The sequence below is a fragment of the Triturus cristatus genome, chromosome 7 (assembly GCF_964204655.1).
Source record: "Triturus cristatus chromosome 7, aTriCri1.1, whole genome shotgun sequence".
NCBI classification, from domain to species: Eukaryota; Metazoa; Chordata; class Amphibia; order Caudata; family Salamandridae; genus Triturus; species Triturus cristatus.
This window is the reverse complement of record NC_140590.1, coordinates 62121559-62146453: the sequence shown is the minus strand read 5'-3', so window position 1 is coordinate 62146453 and position 24895 is coordinate 62121559.

Genomic DNA, 24895 nt, shown 5'->3' with positions numbered 1-24895 from the left:
TACTACCAGTGCCTACATGTACGTGTACACGTAGTACACGTACGTGTAGGCACTGTTAGTACACGTTCGTGTACTACCAGTGCCTACACGTACGTGTCAAAGGCACTGTGCAACTGGTGCCGTAGGGGTACGTGTGAAACACACCGTACCTGTGTGTGGCTTTCAAAATTACATAGCGGACACATAAGGGACAAGTATTAGGCCCTAAATGCATGCTGGTTGTCATGGATACCGAGTTTTCTCTTCAAATTTTTCCATCAGGTGTCCTGGAAAAGTCAGTTGGCCACAAAATACAATATTGCAAAGTGGTTGTTGACTTGACATGATGCTCTAAATTTGAATGATGCAAATGCTGTCACTGGTGTATGTTTAAAGGGATTGGAGTAAACGTAAGATGCGAATGATTCTGACCAATCACTATGTACTCCTCAAAATGAATGGCCCTCAGCAAGACAGATATAAGGCAGCCAAAAGCCATGAGAGGGCACTTGCCTGCACAACTTTCCTGTCGACAACATTGCTGCTGTCTCTGCTTCCCTGGACCATGTCTCATGCTGTGGAGAGGGCCCAGCCATTCACCCTGGAGGAGAATCAGGCCCTGGTGGACGTCCTCCTCCCACAGTACACCAGCCTGTATGGGAGACCAGGGGAGCAGGTGAGTGCTGAGTCCACTACCTTTGCCTATGCACCTGTTGTGTGACTGTCAATATTGTGTCCAGGTGGGACTGACATGCAATGTTGTTCAGAGTGTGTCCCCGGGGGGGCATGCTTATGTCTCTCATGCAGTGCATCATGTAGTTCCTGTGTGCACTCCTCACTTGCATGGTGCTTACAGTGACTTTCACTGCATAGTGCATGAGACATTCAGCCTGGCTAATCCTTGGGGGCTTTTATTCATGTTGTCCTGAGGTGATTCAGTGGTCCCCCCGGTGTGACAGGTGACTGTACCCACAGATGTGTATGAGTTGGGTGGACCTGTGGTGAGAGTGTCCAAATGACGTGTACGACCTCATGGACATTGACGTGTGTGAATGTTCCTTGTCATGTGGGTGAGTGTCTATGTGAAGTGTTGCACCACAGCTGCATGTTGAAGGCTACTGATCTAACCATCTGATGTGACAAGTGAGCCGTGCTTTTTGTCTGACTTGCAGAGCTAGCATGACACCTGTGACTCCCCCCTGGCAAATGGCACATGTGCAGAGTGAGGGTTGTATCCGCTGTAGTCAATGACAGGCCAGTGATCCGTGGCTGGGTGTGTCTGTCTAGTCTGCTGAGGGTGCGTCAGTGGAGTGGGACATGTGACTGCATGGCACGTGCTGCCCATCAGCCTGCTGTTGCATGTGCTGCACAGTGTGTGGCATGTTCATTTTGTGTTTTGCACCCCTCATGCCACCTGTAGACTTTCAATGCCAAGTACTGCATTGGCGCTTGCACACAGGCCAATTGCATGTTGTGAATGAGGCTATTCCTGTCAGCATCCTATGTCCTGTTCAACATTTCAAAGATGTTCTAATGTGTGTCTCTGGAACATGGAGCAGGTGTATTGATGTTGTGTCACTTTGTCATCCTGACAGGTAACTGCCTACGAGAAGGGGGTGATCTGGACCAACGTCGTCAGGGCCGTGAGGACTGCGGGGGGCGTGATCGGCAGCTGGCCCAGGTCCGCAAGAGGTGGCAGGACATCCGGTGCTGGACCCGGCGGATCGCCCGGGTCCAGCTCAAGCTCTCTCCACCTTGACGCCACGGCGGCCGCCAACACCTGACCCACCACATGAAACGTGTCCTGGCGGTGGTCTTCCCTGACCTCGATAGGCAGTTAGAGGAGAGACTGCAGCAAGGAGGGGGTAGGTACATGGCTTTTTGTTGTGTTATGTGTCGCCAGCTTTAGGAAGTGCTATTTTGCATGAATACATTCCCAGAGTTCATATGTGCAGTGCATTTTCTGTTCCCAAATGTCACCTGGGGATCTTTTTCATCCCTTCCTCTCCTTGACATGTGTCCCCTGGTGTGTGTGTAATCACATTTGCACATGGTCATCTAGGGTGCCAGTACATCTAAGTGCACATTGCTTTCTGCATCATGTGGGAGGGTGGTCTCTGACTTGCGTTGGTACCTTGCCTGTGCCATGACCTGTTCACTATATAGGGGGTCCATAGTTGTGTCACTGATGCTGATTCTCAACATAGGAGTGTGAGCTTTCAACTGGACACCCTTGCAGCATACATGAGCAATGTTGTGGCCTCAGACATGATGTGCATGAGTGTGAGATATGCATAGTGCCATGACGGTTGTACATGGTAGAGTCAGCTCATTCCAGGACCATGGAGCAGTGTGCCCACTACAGTCCCCTGAGACACCCTGGCCTCCTAATCATGTGTGTCATCCAACACTGTGCACATTATCTGTGTGTGCTGCATAGGTCTGCCTCTGTGGCATTGTTCCCTGGCCTAATTTGGATTTGGTTAATGTGTGCTACATGTGTCCACTGGACAGGGATACAACATTTTGCTTGTGCATACTCACACTGGGCAGTGCCTGTGTGGCTATTCACAATAATCTGTTGATGGTTGTTTGTCACAAATATGTGTTGTCAGTCCCACGAGGTGATGTGGTGTCAATGAAGCAATTTTCCAAGCACAGTTGTTGTAACCCTGAATAAGAGGTATCACTTCTTGATCTGTATAAATCACATTGACTCAGGTATTGGGTGGGGGGGTGCGGGAGAGGCATACATGTGCAACTCTGATTTTTCAGTGCCAGGTCTGACTTGTGTGTGAGAATTGCCTGGACTAAAATACACTGGGCAGGGCCCCTGTGATGCTGGCCAGTGCTTAATGTACGTGCTTTGCAGCCTGTGTCATTTTGTTAGCAACAATAATCCTGCTCATACATTTTTGGCCCATGTGTGGTTCAGATGCAACGCAGTTTGGACTTTGTGTGCTGACATCTGTGTGTACATTTAGGCTTGCCATGAGGGTGTCCCCACAGTACAGCTGGTCTTTTTTACCACCCAATTGCAGGCCCATTAGCTTATGCATTGTCCTGGGTGTGGACATGTGTGCCACTCCAGATGACAGGCAGTAGGTCATATGTGTAGCCAACTGTGTAATCAGGTGACGGATGGCCTGGTGACAACTGACATGATTCAAGTTGTTACTCTTCATGAATTGTACCTTGGCACTCACAGCACTTGTCAACAGTTGTTCATGTTTCACATGTGGATATTTGTTGATTTGTGTTAAGAACACTAATGTGCCTGCATGCAATATGTCTGTCAGGGGGTCCCTACCTGCCACGAGCCGGGGGAGGACTTTAATCCGTATTCGTTTCTGTCCCGACTGCAGGATGGACATGGTCCCTTTAAGACGGAGCGGACATTCCCGGAGGAGGGGACCCCGCCTCTGACATCACCGGCCGTCCACCAATCAGAAGCCTCAGTGCCATTCATAGGACAGCGTCCGGAAGAACACGGCGCGACACAGACAGGAGAGGAGAAGTCGTCCCGAACAGTTACGGAGGTCCTTAGGAGCCAGGAGTCGGAGGAATTCGAAGCAGTGCCGCCGCAGGAGGAGAAGAGAGACGATCCGGAGGCTTCGGCGTCCCAGGAGTAGAGAAAGCCGGGAGGCCAACGAGACCACGCTCCGCCCCACCACACTTCTGGAGAAGTGTGGCACCACAAAGTACGGGCCAGATTAAGGGGGCTCGTGTTCTCACGGGGAGGGAACAGGTAGGGGTGGGTGACGGTGGTCACAGGACGGTTGGGTGGGTTTTTTTCAAGAGAAAGCGCACCTCCCCTACACGAGTACGTTTTCGCACGGTAAAGGTTCCCTGGTGATCCCGTCACTTCCCCTCCCCCTCCTTTCATATACGGAACTCCCGATATTGGAAGTAACCCCCAGTTTCTGTTTCCTTTATACCCGAGAGACTCCTCTGGACCCCTGTCGCATTCAAGCCGGAAGCGTCCCTGGCTGACGAGGAGTACGACCAGACCGGACTACTCAGAGCTCCCCGAGAACTCCGACTTCTTCAGAGACTGTTCCTTGGGTGGTCTGCTTATTTCTTTGAGCTGGAACTATGTAAATAAAAGCTCACATCCTTTGAATCTACTGCTGTATCCTGGTCCTTATGTTACAGGGGATTGAGACACCTCCATCCCTTCTTACAATGTCGCACAAGGCAGTGCACACAAAAGTACATTGACACTGTCGTGGAATAAGCTGGCACCTTTTCAATGAAGCCACTGTTATAAATAAATGTTGTTGCAGATTCTCCATATACATTGTGAGAAGTTGGCCTGGTATATGATGTTCACTAGTTAAAGTGACCACCTTGTACCATGCTAAGCAACCCTTATGGTGTGGTTGTAAGTCAACCTTTTCGGACTAGCTGCCCTAGTGGTAGCGTAGGCTAAGCAGTCTTTGAGGCTAAACTCGTTAAAGCGTGTTAAGCAGGCTGTTTTACCAAATGTAACCCCCTTTTATACCAATGAAAGGACACCACACAGATATATATTCAAAATATATATGTATTTATTTCTCAAAGTAACCCCTAGACTCTTTATGAGCACAGGAGCACAAATCGTTAAGCAAGACAACGTTATAATATACAGAAGTTGCACTTTATATGGATGGGCCCTGGTGGCCACTCAAACCATATACTAAAATAGTGGTATAAGTACCACGAACAGGAAAGGGACAAAGGCCTAGGGCCTCTAGAATCGCTGGGCCTACAAGGAGCTAACTTCAGTTAGTGACCAGGAGGTCCACGGGTTGCGTGTGCAGTGAGGAAAGTCACACGCGTGCTCCCATAGGTTTTCAATGGGTGCGTAAAAGTTAAAAAGTTACTGCAGAAAGGGTCTTCTGGGTGGACTACGATCTCAAGATTCGAAACACAGACACTAGCGATGATTCTCTACACTTGGGCACCGGAGTGCCAGCTTTACCTCACCCACAGGAAGCGGGTGCATAGGTCTCGAAGTGCGTCGGGTTTCTTCTATCGATTCAATGGAGCCTGATGACAAAGATGCTGCAGGCGGTCGGTCCAGAAGAGCTGCGTTGGATCCAAGGGTGGATCGGAGTTGTAGAAGACCTGAAAGCAGAGGGGACAGTGTTCACAGTCACTAGCCAGTGACCGGCGTGGCACCAGGTAGGTACCAGGCGATGTCGGGTGCAAACAGGTGGTGAAGTGTAGCTTGTCTCCGCAGCCACGTGGTCCCTGAAGGTCGACGACGTCCAGGAGTTGAGTCACGAGCTGTCCCACGCAGGCTCTCGCTGTCGGCGGTGTCAGCGACTCGAAAGACGCAAACAAGCCTTGGCAAAGGCAGGAGTCGTGGAAGTTCAAGAAAGCTGATTGTTCTGACCAGCAAGGTCAGAGGGGCTGCTCTTTTGGAGAGCAGCTAGGGCCAGTCTGGAGCAACCAGACCAGCATCGTTGATTTCAAAGTAGGTCGCCAAAATGGCCACTAGCCAACGGGCCAGGGACCGGGCAGGCGCGTCGAGATGCAAAGTGCAGAGGGGCCCCACGCAGATCGTGGAGATGCTGGAGGCCTCACCTTTGGTGCAGATGCTGCTCGGTGGTTGGGCTTCTCAGGACCCAAAGCACAACTTGGAGGGAGCCTCTGTTGTTGCGCTTGCAGCTTGTCGTCGGTCTTCCAAGATGGCTGGCTCCACGTGTCTCGGTGCCTCCACGGGTTCCTTCTTTGCAGGGACTGTGGATCGGGCGGTGAGAGGTCTGGAGGTCCAGGTCTTGTCGGGCTCTGGGCTCGGGCTCCGGCAGGAGGCGGTGGCAAAGCAGACGTTCAATAGCTGGTTGGTGCTTGCGTTAGCAAGATGGTCACTCCCTGACCATAGGGGAGATTTCCTTCAGTCCTCTGTGCAGCAGAGCATCAAAGTTCCCGTCTTCTTCTTGTGGTTAAGTTGATTCCAGGATGTCTGAAGTCTTAGGACACAGCTCCTACCTTTAAGCGGATTCTAGGGGCCGGACTACCTGCTAGGTCCCTCCCTAAGGGTGGGACCAGGAAGGGGGGTGGTTACACCCCCAATCCTTTGTCCAGCTCGCCCCAGGTCCGGGGCTGGTGTGCCCCAGGACCGGTTTGAACTGGCATATGCACCGAGGCTCCTTGTGAGCCTCAGGCATGTCTCATTCCATTCAAGCCCTACCTGACCAATACACAAAATCCTGTCTGGGGTGGTGCTCACACCTCCCCTGGCAGGAAACCCTTTGTCCATGTCTCCCAAGCTGGAAGGACTCCCAGCAGCAGGAGGGCAGACTTGTGTCTGTGGTGGCAGCATCCATTTTGTGGAGCTGAGGCTATGTCTGATTTTACCCGGGTTTCAGGTACTGTACATGTCGTGTCCCTCTAGAAGGGTGGAATGCTAACCCCGTCGCCAGAATTGGCGAGGGGTTAGTATTCCAATTCGTATGACACCTTACTCGACATGTTTTGATAAAGCCAAACCAAAGATAGCATTTAACCGCGAGGTTCATAATGCACTTAAGAGTATATGGTATGACGATATCTGGAAACGGTAGAAGGAAGTTGTTCCGACCACTGCAGACAGGCTCAGCTCATGCCAGAGCACCATCTCACATGGAACCAAGCACTCTGCCTTCAGGATTGTTAAGGCCTGCTATAGGAGTGACATATAGGTTACCAGGTGTCCCATTTAAGGTTAGGTATAGGTATACTACACCTAAGTAAGAGGTGGTTACACCAACTTACCCCAGCTGAGTGATCAGCCAGTTGTGTCAAATTTGTTAGGCCAGGCCAGGGGTGGCATAATACATGCTTCAGCCCCTGGCAGGCCTGAGATACACCAATGCCCTGGGTACCTAGTGCACACTGGTACAGGGGCTCACAGGGTGATCCACTTCCAATTGGTTATGCACCTAGGGTGCATAGTGTCAATTTAGTTAGAGAGAACAGCAGGCTGGGGGTCTGATTAGCAGGCCCACAGCCTCAATATGTCAAAAACCAGTGAAGCAAAAAGCAAAAATTTGGGGTGACCATAGGATAGCAGACCCTACTCTCCTACACAACCCCCCCCCCCAAACGCAGGGACATTAAACTAGCCTTGACCAGTCTCGTCTTCATGTCCTAAGTGGAAGTACCTGGAGAGACCATCTGCATTCCCATGGTCTGTACCTGGCCGGTGCTCCACTGTAAAGTCCATACCCTGTAGGGAAATGGACCACCTAAGCGGTTTGGGGTTTTCACCCTTCATCTGATTTAGCCACAAGAGGGGCTTATGGTCGGTCTGAATCTTGAAGTGAGTGCCAAACAAGTATGGCCTCAGCTTCTTCAGGGCACACACCACAGCAAAGGCCTCCCTCTCAATAGCTGACCAATTCTTCTCTCTGGGGGTCAACCTTCTGCTAATAAAAGCAATGGGTTGGTCTTGACCATCTACATTAAGTTGTGACAGCACAGCTCCCACACCCAACTCAGAAGCATCTGTTTGGACAATAAACTCTTTGGAGTAGTCAGGACTTTTCAGGATAGGTGCAGAGCACATGGCCTTCTTCAGGTCATCAAATGCCTTTTGACAGCTTACTGTCCACTGAACCTTTTTGGGCATCTTCTTGGATGTCAGATCATTAAGAGGAGTCACAATGGACCCATAGTTCTTAACAAACTTCCTGTAGTACCCAGTCAAGCCCAAGAAAGCTCGAACTTGAGTCTGGGTGGTTGGAGGAGACCAGTTCTTGATGGATTGTATCTTACTCTCCAGTGGTTGAACTTGGCCTCCACCTACAAGGTGGCCCAAATACACAACCTTACTCTGCCCTATCTGGCACTTAGTAGCCTTGATAGTGAGGCCTGCCTTTTGCAGAGCCTCAAGTACCTTCTTCAGGTGGATCAGGTGATCCTCCCAGGTGGAGCTAAAGACAGCAATGTCATCAAGATATGCTGCACAAAAGTCATCCAACCCAGTGAGGACTTGATTCACCAACCTTTGGAAGGTGGCAGGTGCATTCTTCAGACCAAAGGGCATCACCAAAAATTGATAATGCCCACCTGGGGTTGAGAATGCTGTTTTGGCCTTGGACTCCTCAGCTAATCTGATTTGCCAATAGCCAGCTGTTAAGTCAAATGTGCTCAAAAACTTAGCAGAAGCTAGTGTGTCTATGAGCTCATCTGCCCTTGGAATAGGATGTGCATCTGTCCTAGTGACAGCATTGAGTCCCCTGTAATCCACACAGAACCTCATCTCTCTCTTGCCATCTTTAGTGTGAGGTTTGGGGACTAGAACCACTGGGCTAGCCCAGGGGCTCTCTGAGGGTTCAATGACACCCAGTTCCAGCATTTTGTGTACCTCAGCCTTTATACAGTCCCTGACGTGGTCAGGTTGTCTGTAAAGTTTGTTCTTTACAGGCAGACTGTCACCAGTGTCCACCACATGGGTACACCAGTCAGTTTGACTAGGTATCAAGGAGAACATATGTTGAAATGATTGTAGAACCTGTCTACATTCAATCTGCTGATGATCAGTGAGGTTGCCTCCAAGGGTCACTCCTTCAACTGAGCCATCTTCAGGGTTCTGAGACAACAAGTCTGGGAGAGGGTCACTCTCTTCCTCCTGTCCCTCATCTGTAGCCATGAGCAAGCCCATGTCTGCCCTGTCAACATATGCTTTTAACCTGTTAACATGGAGTACCCTGTGGGGACTCCTGGGAGTTCCTAGGTCCACCAAGTAGGTGACCTCTCCCTTCTTTTCCAGGATTGTATGGGGTACAGACCATTTGTCTTGGAGTGCTGCTGGGGCCACTGGCTCCAACACCCATACCTTCTGTCCTGGCTGAAACTCAACCAAGACAGCCTTTTGGTCATGCCAAGCTTTCTGTAAGGCCTGGCTTGCCTCAAGGTTTTTGGATGCCTTCTCCATATACTCAGCCATCCTGGAGCGGAGACCAAGTACATAGTCCACTATGTCTTGTTTAGGCTTTTTGAGAGGTAACTCCCATCCTTCCTTCACTAAACACAGTGGGCCTCTCACAGGGTGCCCAAACAACAACTCAAAGGGGCTGTAGCCAACTCCTTTTTGTGGGACCTCTCTGTAAGCAAACAGAAGGCAGGGTAGAAGGATGTCCCATCTTCGCCTGAGCTTTTCAGGTAATCCTTTGATCATACCCTTTAGGGTCTTGTTGAATCTCTCAACAAGCCCATTGCATTGTGGGTGATAAGGAGTGGTGAACTTGTAGTTGACACCACATTCCTTCCACATAGCTGTCAAGTATCCTGACATGAATTTGGTACCTCTGTCAGAAACCACCTCCTTAGGAAACCCCACTCTGGAGAATACTCCTAGCAGGGCCCTGGCCACAACAGGTGCTGTAGTGGTCCTAAGGGGAATTGCCTCTGGATACCTGGTGGCATGATCCACTACCACCAATATAAATCTGTGCCCAGATGCAGTGGGAGGATCCATGGGACCCACTATATCTATTCCCACTCTTTCAAAGGGGACCCCCACCACAGGTAGTGGTATTAGGGGGGCCTTTGTTGTGCCACCTGATTTGCCACTGGCTTGGCAGGTCACACAGGAGCGACAAAACTCCTTTGTATCTTCATTCATGTGAGGCCAGTGAAAGTGAGGGACAAGCCTGTCCCAAGTCTTGTTCTGGCCTAAGTGTCCTGCTAGAGGAATATCATGGGCCAAGGTAAGAAGGAAGCCCCTAAATTGCAGAGGTATAACCAACCTCCTGGTTGCACCAGGTTTTGGGTCTCTAGCCTCTGAATAAAGGAGCCCTTCATCCCAATACACTTTATGGGTACCTTGAGCATTCCCAGCAGCCTCAGCAGCAGCCAGCTGTCTGAGGGGTTCAAGAGATGGACAGGTTAACTGAGCCTGCCCCAAGTCAGCCCTGGAAGGTCCCCCTGTCCCCAGAAACTCAACCTGATCAGGTTCAAGCTCTTCAGGGACAGTTCCTTCAGGGTCCTCTAGATCATCTTCCTGGGAAGGCTGATCATCACTTTGAGGCAGGGGGAAGGCACAGCCTTTACCCTCCTGTTCTTCTTCTTGGTAGGTGCTTGGTCCATTGTTCCAGGATCCAAGACCTGTGGTTCAGTAAGGCACTTTTTGGCCTGTGACCTGGTCACAGCAAGGACATGTGGTGATATACCTAACATCTCTGCATGTGTCCTGTACTCCACTTCTGACCATAGAGAACTCTCTAGGTCATTGCCCAACAAACATTCTACTGGGAGGTCTGCACTAACCACAACCCTTTTGAGGCCAGTTACCCCTCCCCATGAGAAGTTAACAACTGCCACACTATGTGAAGTAGTGGCATTGCTGGCATTGGTCACCAGGTAATTCTCACCTGGTATGTACTGTCCAGGATCCACAAAGCCTGGTGTCACCATAGTGACACTGGCACATGTGTCCCTGTAGGCTTGAGCCACTTTTTCATTAATTAAAGGAGTCTGTCTGTACTTGCCCAGGTTACTGGGGCTCACAGTCAGGGACAAATCCATGTCCCCATCACAGATCAAGACTGCCTGTGTCAGGGTTCTGTCTAAGTCAGAATCTCCTTCAGTTCCCATAGTGATTCCCACTACACCCTTTGTCTGGGGACCAACACTGCTAACAGTAGTACTGGGAGCAGGTGCCTTAGGGGCAACAGTGTTGGGGGCTCCACCCTTCTTACAATCACTAGTCCAGTGAGTTGTATTCTTGCAAAATTTGCACCAGGGTTTCTTTGGACCTTCTTTCTTCTTCCCTTTAGGCTGGGACCCACCCTCGTTAGTACTAGTTTGGGGCCCTGTTGAAGACTTCTGGTCTTTAGATTTCTGATCTCCACCCTTCTGGTCTGTTTTCTTCTGATCACCCCCTTGGCCCTGGTTCTGGTTCTTTTGCTTAACCCTGGTTCTGACCCATTTGTCTGCCTTCTTTCCCAATTCTTGGGGAGAGGTCAGATCTGAGTCAACCAAGTGTTGATGCAGTTGCTGGTTCTGACAGTTATTTAAAATCTGTTCTCTCATCATCAAATTGTACAATCCTGTATAATCAGATACCTTACTTCCCAGCAACCAACCCTCCAAAGCCTTAGTGGCACATTCAATGTATTCAGACCAGTCCTGAGTATGTGTCTTCTGGGTGTCTCTGAACATTAACCTGTACTCTTCAGTGGTTAAGCATAACCCATCAACTAGGACACTCTTCAGGACTCTGTAATTTCTGACATCCTCCTCTCTAACAGTGAGGAGTCTATCTCTGCCTCTTCCTTCAAAGGAGAGCCATAAGATTGCTGCCCACTGGTCTTCAGGAACCTGTTGCACTTTGCAGGCCCTCTCAAGAGCAGTCATCCATTTGTGGATGTCATCCCCACTTTTGTAGGGGGGCACAACCTTGGACAGGTTCCTATTGTCAAAGACACTATCTTTGTCCTTAGGGACAATGCTGCCACCAGTGGGTATAGACCCACTCTCTTTAGGTTGCCTAGCCTTGTTCAGTTTCTCTTCCATCAGGGCTACCTCTAGCTCCTGCTTCCTGATCCTCAGCTGGGCTTCCTGCATTCTGGCCTCATGCTCCCTCCTCCGAGGAGTGGTCATCCTTCTCCTGGAGTGACCTTGAGAGGCTCTAGAGGCATGAGAAGCGTTAGATTCACCTGAGTGATTCCTTTGCCTCCCAAGCCCCGTGTTAAGTCCACTGGGGAGATCCAATGGGATGATCCCATTGTCAGTCCCCAATAGCCTTAGGTTAGCTGGGCCACGTATAACACTTGGCACTGGGCTAGTTCTCCCTTCATCCTCACTACCTTCTGTATCAGTACCCTTCTCACTTTCATCCTCTGTAGTATGATTCTCATCTAAGGGGTGACTATTGGAAAGCGGTACCTCAGTAGCATCTTCAGAAGGGGGGCCTCCTGTTCCAGTCCCTAAGGGGCCTAACTGGGAGGCTTTCTTGAGAGCTTTCTGATCTTCATCAGCTTGCAATAGCTCTCTGAGTTCAGCAGAAGTAGGGTTCTTGGGCTGTTTAAGGCCCCTGATATTTGCCAACTGCCTGAGCTCATTCTGATTTAGGGTAGCAAAGAGAGTTGGTGCCCTCTGGGGGTCACTCTCGACAGAGATGGGTACCTTGGACCCCTCTGCCCCCTCCATTGCTCTTAAGTGTGGGTGGATGTGTTGCAATCTACCTACCCTTGGGTTTACCTACTAAACCTATCTAGTAGTTGTAGTCAGGGTGTGCTACTCCCTTTGCTCTACAACAACTAAGTTCAGTAGAACTTAAGTATATCTATCTTGTTTTATATGTACCTACAGGTACCTATGTGATCTTTCAATTGGTAACCAAGAGATTACAATGGTAAAACACAGCAAGCTCAAATCCAACCGCTGCTCACCAATGTGAGAAGTTGGCCTGGTATATGATGTTCACTAGTTAAAGTGACCACCTTGTACCATGCCAAGCAACCCTTATGGTGTGGTTGTAAGTCAACCTTTTCGGACTAGCTGCCCTAGTGGTAGCGTAGGCTAAGCAGTCTTTGAGGCTAAACTCGTTAAACCGTGTTAAGCAGGCTGTTTTACCAAATGTAACCCCCTTTTATACCAATGAAAGGACACCACACAGATATATATTCAAAATATATATGTATTTATTTCTCAAAGTAACCCCTAGACTCTTTATGAGCACAGGAGCACAAATCGTTAAGCAAGACAACGTTATAATATACAGAAGTTGCACTTCATATGGATGGGCCCTGGTGGCCACTCAAACCATATACTAAAATAGTGGTATAAGTACCACGAACAGGAAAGGGAAAAGGCCTAGGGCCTCTAGAATCGCTGGGCCTACAAGGAGCTAACTTCAGTTAGTGACCAGGAGGTCCACGGGTTGCGTGTGCAGTGAGGAAAGTCACACGCGTGCTCCCCTAGGTTTTCAATGGGTGCGTAAAAGTTAAAAAGTTACTGCAGAAAGGGTCTTCTGGGTGGACTACGATCTCAAGATTCGAAACACAGACACTAGTGATGATTCTCTACACTTGGGCACCGGAGTGCCAGCTTTACCTCACCCACAGGAAGCGGGTGCATAGGTCTCGAAGTGCGTCGGGTGTCTTCTATCGATTCAATGGAGCCTGATGACAAAGATGCTGCAGGCGGTCGGTCCAGAAGAGCTGCGTTGGATCCAAGGGTGGATCGGAGTTGTAGAAGACCTGAAAGCAAAGGGGACAGTGTTCACAGTCACTAGCCAGTGACCGGCGTGGCACCAGGTAGGTACCAGGCGATGTCGGGTGCAAACAGATGGTGAAGTGTAGCTTGTCTCCGCAGCCACGTGGTCCCTGAAGGTCGACGACATCCAGGAGTCAAGTCACGAGCTGTCCCACGCAGGCTTTCGCTGTCGGCGGTGTCGGCGACTCGAAAGAAGCAAACAAGCCTTGGCAAAGGCAGGAGTCGTGGAAGTTCAAGAAAGCTGATTGTTCTGACCAGCAAGGTCAGAGGGGCTGCTCTTTTGGAGAGCAGCTAGGGCCAGTCTGGAGCAACCAGACCAGTGTCGTTGATTTCAAAGTAGGTCGCCAAAATGGCCACTAGCCAACGGGCCAGGGACCGGGCAGGCGCGTCGTGATGCAAAGTGCAGAGGGACCCCACGCAGATCGTGGAGATGCTGGAGGGCTCACCTTTGGTGCAGATGCTGCTCGGTGGTTGGGCTTCTCAGGACCCAAAGCACAACTTGGAGGGAGCCTCTGTTGTTGCACTTGCAGCTTGTCGTCGGTCTTCCAAGATGGCTGGCTCCACGTGTCTCGGTGCCTCCACGGGTTCCTTCTTTGCAGGGACTGTGGATCGGGCGGTGAGAGGTCTGGAGGTCCAGGTCTTGTCGGGCTCTGGGCTCGGGCTCCGGCAGGAGGCGGCGGCAAAGCAGACGTTCAATAGCTGGTTGGTGCTTGCGTTAGCAAGATGGTCACTCCCTGACCATAGGGGAGATTTCCTTCAGTCCTCTGTGCAGCAGAGCGTCGAAGCTCCCGTCTTCTTCTTGTGGTTAAGTTGATTCCAGGATGTCTGAAGTCTTAGGACACAGCTCCTACCTTTAAGCGGATTCTAGGGGCCGGACTACCTGCTAGGTCCCTCCCTAAGGGTGGGACCAGGAAGGGGGGTGGTTACACCCCCAATCCTTTGTCCAGCTCGCCCCAGGTCCGGGGCTGGTGTGCCCCAGGACCGGTTTGAACTGGCATATGCACCGAGGCTCCTTGTGAGCCTCAGGCATGTCTCATTCCATTCAAGCCCTACCTGACCAATACACAAAATCCTGTCTGGGGTGGTGCTCGCACCTCCCCTGGCAGGAAACCCTTTGTCCACGTCTCCCAAGCTGGAAGGACTCCCAGCAGCAGGAGGGCAGACTTGTGTCTGTGGTGGCAGCATCCATTTTGTGGAGCTGAGGCTATGTCTGATTTTACCCGGGTTTCAGGTACTGTACATGTCGTGTCCCTCTAGAAGGGTGGAATGCTAACCCCGTCGCCAGAATTGGCGAGGGGTTAGTATTCCAATTCGTATGACACCTTATTCGACATGTTTTGATAAAGCCAAACCAAAGATAGCATTTAACCGCGAGGTTCATAATGCACTTAAGAGTATATGGTATGACGATATCTGGAAACGGTAGAAGGAAGTTGTTCCGACCACTGCAGACAGGCTCAGCTCATGCCAGAGCACCATCTCACATGGAACCAAGCACTCTGCCTTCAGGATTGTTAAGGCCTGCCATAGGAGTGACTTATAGGTTACCAGGTGTCCCATTTAAGGTTAGGTATAGGTATACTACACCTAAGTAGGAGGTGGTTACACCAACTTACCCCAGCTGAGTGATCAGCCAGTTGTGTCAAATTTGTTAGGCCAGGCCAGGGGTGGCATAATACATGCTTCAGCCCCTGGCAGGCCTTAGATACACCAATGCCCTGGGTACCTAGTGCACACTGGTACAGGGGCTCACAGGGTGATCCACTTCCAATTGGTTATGCACCTAGGGTGCATAGTGTCAATTTAGTTAGAGAGAACAGCAGGCTGGGGGTCTGATTAGCAGGCCCACAGCCTCAATATGTCAAAAACCAGTGAAGCAAAAAGCAAAAATTTGGGGTGACCATAGGATAGCAGACCCTACTCTCCTACACACATGTTCCCACGGTGGTCTTGATTTTGTGAGACTCATTAGTTGTCGGTGATACAAACTAACGAGTGTCAAGACGTCAAGACCTCCGTGGGCCCATGTATATGTACTTTCTGAAACACCATCTATTTCTAACAGTGGCTCCTCCAAAAAGGTGCCAGCTTCTTCAATGACAGTGTCAATGTACTTTTGTGTGCACTGCCTTGTGCAACATCTTGCATGCAGGCACATCAGTGTTCTTTTCGCAAAATGGCCAATTGGCACATCCCAAACATGTAGATTGGTTAAAGTTTTGTGAGTCCCAAGGAACCAACATTTGTTCATTTTGTGTTCCAAGGGACTTACAGGTCTCTGAGTGTGGTGACACCTTGAGTATTGAGGTGTGTTAGTTAACCTTGAGTGCACCACTCCTGTTTCTTTCAGGGTAAACAAGAGGTGTCATGATTTCATTGTATTGCTGTGCTCACCGGTTCACAGACACTAGCTTCTCAGTGTATTGCTCATTCAAGTTGTGGCCTTTTGTGTATTGAGTTTCCTGGTGTCAAAGTGGCATGGTGGGTCTACCAACTGGCCAGTACAGGGCTTACATATGTGCGGAGTAATCCAGCTGTTACTCATGATGCATTGCCTGATATGCACTGTGACCAATTGTTCTTGTGCTCATGTGTCAGATGTATACAGGTGACTGATGCTTTCTGGTTTCTTCTCCTTGCACACAGCACCATCATCCACACGCGAGGGAGACACCGGCATGGACCTTGAGGAGGGACCCAGCGACAGTGCCACCAGTGCTGTGGAGTCAGCAGGAGACAGTGGCACGGAGGGCGAGGGGAGTCAGTCGGAGGACCTGTCCGGAGGCAAGAGCATGTACGACACTGACGGGTCCCAGGCTGACATCCTTGAGGAGGCGGAGGATGCAACAACATCTGGCAGCATCCCACCATCTATACCCGCCTCCTCCATTGCCATCTCCGCCCTCCCAGTTGCTCCTGTCCCTTCTGTCCGTGCACGGTCCCACCGTGTCTCCTTCGGACCAGGCACCGCAGCCCCTGCCCCTGTCACCCCTGCTGCCCTCAGTGAAGAGTCTGTGGACACACTGCAACAGTTGCAGGTTGGTCAGGCATCGATGCTGCATATCCTCCATGAACACATTAGACTGCTCACACAGTTGGTGTCGTTCGTGGAGGGCATGTCATCAACGATGACTGAGCAACGCAGGATTCTGCGGTCCATGAACTCTTCACTGACGGAAGCAGTGTCTCTCCTGCGGCGCTCCGTGTCCCCCCTACCCCGGACCCATCCACACTGCCCTCTCCCATGCCTGTCCAAAGCACACACAGACAGTCACAGGCACACACCACAACAGACACATCCAGCACACCCCCAACTAAGGCACAGAGCACACCTCCTGGCACGCACACTCAGGGGGATGTAGTCACACCCACAGGGTCTGGGGGCAAACGGCAGACACGCAGCCACATCCAGAGTCCGCAGTCCTCACGACCCACTTCCTCCAAATCCACTCCCTTTAGCTCCCCTGCCAAGATGTCACCCAAAGAGACCTACATGGCTAGTCTGTCCCTCAGCCCCACTGTGACACCACCCCGCAAGCGGTTGAGGAAGTCTCCGGCCAGGGGAGTTGAGTCCCCCCCAATGTCCACCACCTCCCCCGAGAGTGCTGCACCCCATCCCTCGGACCCCCCCCCTGCGTTGGCCCTGGTGTTCCTTCCGGTGAAGGGGTTCCTCTGGACCCCCTGGCAGCAGTGTGCAGCGAGCTGCTCACCACCACCTTTGGCGCTGCCCCACCCTCTGTGGTGGATACGTCCAACCCTGCACCCACCACACCTACCCAACCCACTCCTGTCCCTGCGGTGCCTGGTACTCCCACTGATGATGCCCCCCCCACCCCCTCCGGTCGACAAACCTTGAGGTGACTTTGTACAGGCAAGGTAGGGGTGGACACAGTCGCATACGTCCACCCTTGGACTCAAACTATGAACTGGCCATTGGCCTTTGTAAATAGTGTATTATAACAATTTTGTTTTTTGTGTGCTGAATAAAGCCTTTTCATTTAGTTTCCACACTATTGCATTTCAGGTACTTGATGTTGGTGATGAGGCCCATGAAGTTGGTGTTCTGGTAATGTGTTAGGGTTCTGAGAAATGTTTTAGTATGATGGTCATGAGGTGGACCATGGTATCTGTGTGCCATCACAATGTCTCTGAAAATATTAATTGGTAGTGTGTGTTCCTTTGGATTGTGAGACATTGTCCCAAGGAGTGTTCCTTCCTCTGTGGCACCTGACATGTTCCCTGCAAACAGTTGCACAATTGTTGTGCTGACCTGTGTCAACATATCCTTTGTTGGTGATGGATCCCTTCAACAATGGCCATGCATGCTCACCGATGTCTCCTGCTGAATCGTCTGTGCCATCCTTGCCAGTCACTGTACTTGTGTTTTGTGTATGTAGGAATGGCACCAGGGACCAATTGCCCCTTTTCAGCAATATGCATGTGTGTAATCACGGCCTAACACACAAATGGCACGTGTAATGCAGGGTATTTGGGCACCTGACTCACAATTGTGGGCATTGTATCTAGTCGCAGTGAACCCTATTCCTTAATTGAGAGACAACATCTGGGTGGCTGGAACAGCACCTGGACATTCCTATCACTTCTGTGATGTGCGTGACAGTGTGTGTTCCCCTTGGCTAACTTTTTTTAGTATGCATTTCCATAACTATACAGTCTGTTGGCATGAAATCAGGGTGTGTATTGTGGGGCATCTGCCATGGGTGGGTATGCATGTGTTGTATGTCCTCACACCCACATGTGGTGTGTCATGCAGTGTGTGAATGACATCCATCCTCCTGGGAGTGGGACACTGCTGGGAGTCCTCTGCACCCACCCCTCATATGTCTGTCCACTGCTGGTAGTGATATGCACCCACCCCTCATATGTCTGGACACTGCTGGGAGTCCTCTGCACCCACCCCTCATATGTCTGGGCACTGCTGTGAGTCCTCTGCACCCACCCCCATATCTCTGTCCACTGCTGGTAGTGATATGCACCCACCCCTCATATGTCTGGACACTGCTGGTAGTCCTCTGCACCCACCCCTCATATGTCTGGACACTGTTGGTAGTCCTCTGCACCCACCCCTCATATGTCTGTCCACTGCTGGTAGTGATATGCACCCACCCCTCATATGTCTGGACACTGCTGGTAGTCCTCTGCACCCACCCCTCATGTCTGGACACTGCTGGTAGTGATATACACCCACCCCTCATATGTCTGTCCACTGCTGGTAGTGATATGCACCCACCCCTCATATGTCTGGACACTGCTGGTAGTCCTCTGCACCCACCCCTCATATGTCTGTCCACTGCTGGTAGTGATATGCACCCACCCCTCATATGTCTGGACACTGCTGGTAGTCCTCTGCACCCACCCCTCATATGTCTGTTCACTGCTGGTAGTGATATGCAACCACCCCTCATATGTCTGGACACTGCTGGTAGTCCTCTGCACCCACCCCTCATATGTCTGTCCACTGCTGGTAGTGATATGCACCCACCCCTAATATGTCTGGACAATGCTGGGAGTCCTCTGTACCCACCCCTCATATGTCTGGACACTGCTGGTAGTGATATACACCCACCTCTCATATGTCTGTCCACTGCTGGTAGTCCTCTGCATCCACCCCTCATATGTCTGGACACTGCTGGTAGTCCTCTGCACCCACCACTCATATGTCTGGACACTGATGGGAGGCCTCTGCACCCATCCACGCACCCCCTTGGAGCTGTACACTCCTGGCCAGGACCTACACACACAACAATTTGGAGGTAACATGCTGGGCCAGTCCTCTATGCCCACATTCCTGGCGTGTGTACGCCTCGTATGCAAATTTTCCTGCTGCCGTAACGGGGTACGTGTGGTATGGACCATACCCACGCATGTATGCGTGGGTACGGTCCGTACCTGAGTACTCATGGGGCCATAGGGGTATGCACCGTACCCACGTATTAATGCATGGGTACGGTCCGTACCACAGTGGTCATGGTGCCGAAGGGGTACATATGGTACGCACCGTACCCACGCATTCATGCGTGGGAATGGTCCGTACCACTGTTGTCATGGCGTCGTAGGGGTATGTGTGGTACGCACCGTACCCACGCATGTTGTTCTCACCTTCTGCGGCGTGTGCGTCGGGTGCGGTGCACCAGGTCGTAGGCCAAGAGGACCGGGATGACACGTACGATGGGGTTCATGGCTGTACGTCGCGTACCGGGGCTCCGTGGCGTAGCAGTTCGCGTCAGACTCTGCTTTTGTGTTTTGTGTTTGGCTCCCGTAAACAAAGAGCTGTACGGAGTGACGTCGGTACGAATCGTACTTGCTGGGCCAGAAAACGCTGGTGAAATACGTACGGACGTCGCGTACAAGCATTTCCGGGTCAGAATCGTGGGTATTTTTTTGCTGTACGGTCTTTTGTACGATTCGTACAGAAAAAGGCTTTCTGTACGAATCGTACTTCCTAGGTTGTGAAATGAGTTTACCTGGTACGAGTTGTACGGAGTAAACGCTCCGTACGACTATTCGTAGGGCCTTTTTACAGGATCGGAATCGACACCCAGGTAATGGAAAACATAATGGCGTTGTAATTCTGTGTAAAAAGTCTTTGGATGTTACCTTGTTATCACAAGAATCAGATAAAGAAGGTTGATGGCTTCTTGTAAGATTACAAGTAAACAGAATACCAATATCTGTTTTTAATATTTATGCACCCACACATCCCGATAAGTGCACCCAAACTGATGTCTATTTCTGATGACTACTTAGTTTTTAGTGGGGGATTGCAATCTGGAAAGGGATGCTTTTTTAGATCACTTCTACAAGTCTTCTTTTGTACCTTCCTACATTCACAAAAAATTCACCACAGCCATCAAACAAAGATCCGTTATTGATTCCTGGAGAATTTGCAACCCCGGTTTACAAGAATATACTTTCTCCCCTGTACATTTCTCTTGGTCTAGGATTAATAAGCTTTTTGTCTGTAAACCCTTATCTCAACACATCTTACGAGCTGAGATAGGCACCATTGTAATTTCTGATCATGCACCGGTTATTCTAGATCTAAACTTCCTTCCCTTCAAAGTTAGACGCTCGCGCATCAATATTTCTCTTTTACTGAATTTCTCTTTCTCACAATGCTTTGATACTTTTATAACAGACTTCTTTGCTCTGAATGAATCTCCTGACTTATCATTTCCAATTATTTTAAATACATTCAAAGCTGCTTCTAGAGATTTTATCATTATTTAATTTTCCACGAAAAAGAAAACATATTTTTTTAAAAGCACTAGATTTATGAAACATTAAATCCTTAGAACAATCCTACTTTGTATCCAAATCTAAGACTTGTTTAGATAATTCAAGGCTAAATTTGATTTCAATAAACTTTTTACAGAAGAGGCTAACTCTTATCTCCTTAAATCTAGTTCCAAACATATGGTGGTCAAAATACAGCAAGTAAACTCTTAGCAAATTATCTTAAAATTAAAAAAGAGCGAACTAATATAGAAACTATTTTAAGAGATGATTCCATGCCTCTATTTAGAGACAATGATATCCTTAATGAATTTACTAAATTCCATCAAAATCTATATAGGCCTCTCCAATCTGATATTAACTCATATCTTTCTTCTATCCATAAGGATTTGGGGCCCGATTCACAGAACTAACTTAAGACAAAATCCTAAACTTACTACCATTTTGGTATTCACAGAAGGCACTTACTCATTTTGGTATTCACAGAAGGCACTTACTCATTTCGGTATTCACAGAAGTTAGGAGTCCTAACTTTAGGACTCCTAAATGCCTTCTGTGAATACCGAAAGTCTTAAAATTAGGATTTTTCTCAGTTTAGTAGTAGTATAGTTAGGACTCCTAACTTTAGGACTCCTAAATGCCTTCTGTGAATACCGAAAGTCTTAAAATTAGGATTTTTCTCAATTTAGTAGTCCTAAATCTAAATTTAGGACTACTAAATTGAGAAAAATCCTAATTTTAAGACTTTTGGTATTCACAGAAGGCATTTAGGAGTCCTAAAGTTAGGAGTCCTAACTATACTACTAATAAACTGAGAAAAATCCTAATTTTAAGACTTTCGGTATTCACAGAAGGCATTTAAGAGTCCTAAAGTTAGGAGTCCTAAATTTAGGACTACTAAATTGAGAAAAATCCTAATTTTAAGACTTTCGGTATTCACAGAAGGCATTTAGGAGTCCTAAAGTTAGGAGTCCTAACTATACTACTACTAAACTGAGAAAAATCCTAATTTTAAGACTTTCGGTATTCACAGAAGGCATTTAGGAGTCCTAAAGTTAGGACTCCTAACTTCTGTGAATACCGAAATGAGTAAGTGCCTTCTGTGAATACCAAAATGAGTAAGTGCCTTCTGTGAATACCAAAATGGTAGTAAGTTTAGGATTTTGTCTTAAGTTAGTTCTGTGAATCGGGCCCTTGGATTTTAACACTGGTTTTTCTTCTGTGGAAATATGGATTTTTCTGATCAGTTATGTCCCCTATCTTGGACCCCAACGGTTCTATGTGCATGTTACAAATACATGTATGTTCCCTCCAGTTCCAGTTATGAAGACGCAAACACATGTGCGTCCACCGTTAACATGTCCTCTGTTGATCCGCCATGAATGGGCCGGATATTCCATTCCTAAGTACGAAAGGCCACCGCCTTTATATGGTTCACTTATGCCATTTTACAGTCCAGGCAAGTAGGCCCTGATTCTGTCATCAAACTCTTCTTGCCTTCTGCCTCTGAAAACTCCAGTCTGAGCCTGCATCTGTGACCATGAACTTTGTCTCATTCTCTGCGCGGCTCACGAAGCCTGACATCAGCCTGCTGTCTGCCAAAAACTGTATTTCACCTTCGAAATTATCTACTCCGTTCCCTGCCCGATGCATTCCTGTCTAGTAGTTTAAGTAAACATTCTTCCAGCTACCGAGCAAAGGCCCGGCTTCTCTGTCTTTATGCAAGTAATTCATAGCCCTGTTACTATGGAAGATTCCGCCCTCGCATCTAGTGTAGACATTTAGACGCTTGTACACGCACTAACAGTCAGTATAGTCAGTATAGAATAAGATTCTACTCGAAGAGACCTCTCTTTTGGATAACATAGTTCTTTAAACATAGGATGTTAGATATGATTTGGGATTAGGTTGACTTGACCCTCCAGACTTCTGTCGCCACATGTAGAGCCAAATGTCAAGTCCCCTTCACCCCCTAGTTACACGTCAATCACACGTCATGCTGCTGCGCGCGCATATCTGTCAAGTATTTCTGCTGACATTGCGAAATTCTTTCATGTAACCGCCCTCTTATGACATCACATCTGATGACGTTCTTTAAACCATTCCCAGTTACGCCTATTTCAGCTACGCATGCGAAATGTTATCTTTGCTATCAATTGTTACGCCTCTTGTATTTGCCTCACTGTAATGCCTATTGTATAAAAGTAATTGATTGTCAATAATGTATGTACTTCACTTCCTGAACCTTCGTGGTGATGGAACTTGGAGCAACCGATTATAATCGACCACTGGAATAAAGCCCATTCCGAACCTCTAATACCACGGATTCTGCCTCTTATTTACTGAGCTATTTTATTATGTTTCTGTATCAAATTAAGTCCCGGTAATGAAATTATTTACCACATGAATGGCGCCCGAACAGGGACACTTTCTCATCTCACGCGCCGGCGGTGCGTTGCAGGCCCGGTCTCCTGCCACGGCTGGACGGACAATAACGCGTACCAGCAGGATTTCCTGTATCTCCCTCCGGTTAAGCGGGGGCGACTGAGGCTGCGATCAACACCCAGACGAGGCGGTGAGAAGTGCGAAGTATCCCGACCAGAGCCTAGCTGAGAGAGCAAGATCCGAGGTATACAGAGGCCCACCAGTTTCCGAAGTCCCAAGTCGAGTCCAGTGTCCGAAGCGTTCGAGTCGAGTCCAGTCTGGTTCAAGTTCAGTCCAGTTTCCGAGGCCTTCCGTTTCCGAGCTACCCGGTGAGTACCATTACTGGGGAGGCGTTCTGGCGTGCACATAAGTTGTGCCGGTCCAGACGGGTTTGGGTACACAAATCCGGTCTGCACTGTTCCAGCAGTGTATCTGTACTGTTCAGCAGTATATCTAGTATACCAAATATATAAATTCAGAATGATTCAGTTAATGTCGAGTATTATGTTAGTGATTAAGTTTTCCTTAGACCGTCATCATCGTTGCTCAGTTAAACGTTAAATGTTAAATGTTTTCTGCATATTGTGGTATGAATGACTGTTCCTTATTGTGTTTAATGTATTAAGTTTGTTCAAAATCAAGTATCAGATCAGTTTTCAATATGCCGCTCTTTTCGAAATTAAGACAGATCACAACTAGAAAAGGGGTACTCGAAGAAGCCGTTCCTATTCCTCCTAGGGACACTCCAGGGTACTTCATGTATCATAAACATGGCCTAGATGCCATATTATTTCTTGATTTATGGGTAGACTACACTAAGGAATTACCAGAAAGTCAGAGGTGGCCCGCGGCTGGGACCTGGGATGCAGAGTGCATCGTGAAAGTAGAGGAAGAATTATGGAAAAAGAAAGCTAGAGAATCACAGAAAGACGCCATTGAATTATGGCGTAAAGAATCGTATAGACGTACAGAAAAAGCACGTAGACAGGAAGAGAAGAGTAAAGAGAATTCAAATGAAGTCCGAGAAAATCTATTGATTGAAGAGGGTGCACGAGTGAAATCAGAACAAGTAGACAGACAAAGACATGCCCTTATGAAGGGTATGTATCCCCTTCTGGCCGAAGGATTACCTAAGGCTACTCCGGGGATACCAAAAGACTTGCCACCCCCATTATTTCCAATAAAGGTACATCCTAAGGGGCATCCTAGAACCGCAGAAGATGTTTTTCTTTCCTCTTATTTAGATGACGCAGCTCCCGAGTATGCTAATCCCGCCCCACATAGACCGCCTGCCAGGGAGGTTCAACGCCAAGATCCAGTACCCGTATCCCTACAGCAACAAGTTCTGACACAAGTTCCGGCAAGCACATCTGTTTCTGCATCTGTTCCTACAGCTACTTCTATAGCTGTATCCACACCTATAGTTGCTGTATCACGGTCAACGAATCCTTTCACACCCGATACCCCAGACGGGGCTACCGGAGGTGCTACCAATATTTTTTCTACGCCACCCAGAATAAATAAACTTACTTTTCAAGAATCTGCACATTCACGTACCCCCAAACTCATAAATGCCCGTACGCTTAAGGAACTTCTTATAGATTGTAGATATGATCCTGTGCCCGGAAAAGAGGACGAAATGACCCTGGCATCATTACGTATCAGACGAGCCGCGGTGTATTTAGGGAAGTTACCAGGAATGACTGCGCATCTAGATAATATATACCATTTTGTCCAAACAGGGCGAGATTCTGAATGTATTAACAGAGCTATGGAATACCAGAAAGTGGAAATACAGGGGGAACTGTTACGTTTCCTTATAAATTGTGTGATCCGAAATCAAGACCGACCGGGGGTAGACCCGGAAGCAATGCAAATTCTTACCAGATGGAGCCAGAATATATCAGAAGGGAGACATGATAAGCAAAACTGTATAATAGCCATGTGCCGAAAGATCCGTAAAGAAATAGAACGCCTACACGAAGAAAGATTAGCGGTAGACCAGTTCGAACAAAGCGAGGAAGAAGGATCAGGACTGCCCACA